We start from the raw sequence: 638 nt of genomic DNA, 5'->3' as shown, positions 1-638 counted from the left end.
TATATATATATATATATATATATACACTATATTTATTAAGTGTTTATCACTCTAGATTTCGCTCAAGTAATAAAGCATAATGTTTATTATAATACGCTCAAGTGAGCAGGGACTCGTAAAAGCTGAACGCTCGCTCGCGCGCAAGTATGAAGTGATGAAACCTGGAGAAGGCTGTGAAATAAAAAACGACTGAGTCCTCGCGAAACATGCGCGACAGTTACGCACCATAAATCCGTTGCAATAATTTGCGATTGATTTAGCGTGCACTGCAGCCTAGAAAGGTGCCGCTTGCTATGTTCGATTAACGCCCTCGTTAAGCGTCGCCATTGCCAACGAGATAGATGAATACGAGTACCGGTCGGATTTCTTCGACACGCCTAATCTCTCATTGTGACGGTTCCGAGAGAACATTTCGGAGAACAAATCCTCAGATATATAGAGGTAAGATCGCGTCTCTTGCCGATATCTCACAATGATGGTTCTAAATCTTTTGCGTAAATTACGAGACACTCGGAAATGAATCACTATCGTAGAGAATTTATCATTATAAAGTGACAATGATCAATTATCGTTGTATGATTTTTTCCTGTTTTGTGGATGTTTTTATTTTACTAAGTTTATTTTTATGTGTTATTTAC

At 38.1% G+C, this 638-nt stretch overlaps 1 protein-coding gene across 1 annotated transcript in view; it reads right to left on the bottom strand.

Annotated features, from left to right (window-relative positions):
* The window catches only part of LOC108691493 (A disintegrin and metalloproteinase with thrombospondin motifs 7-like), a 52058-nt gene that overhangs the window by 27723 nt on the left and 23697 nt on the right, over window positions 1–638 (bottom strand). The window lies entirely within an intron of this gene.

Source organism: Atta colombica, unplaced genomic scaffold (assembly GCF_001594045.1).
Source record: "Atta colombica isolate Treedump-2 unplaced genomic scaffold, Acol1.0 scaffold47, whole genome shotgun sequence".
Taxonomy (NCBI): Eukaryota; Metazoa; Arthropoda; class Insecta; order Hymenoptera; family Formicidae; genus Atta; species Atta colombica.
Note: the sequence above shows the minus strand (reverse complement) of the source record. Positions and strands in the feature narration are given on the sequence as shown.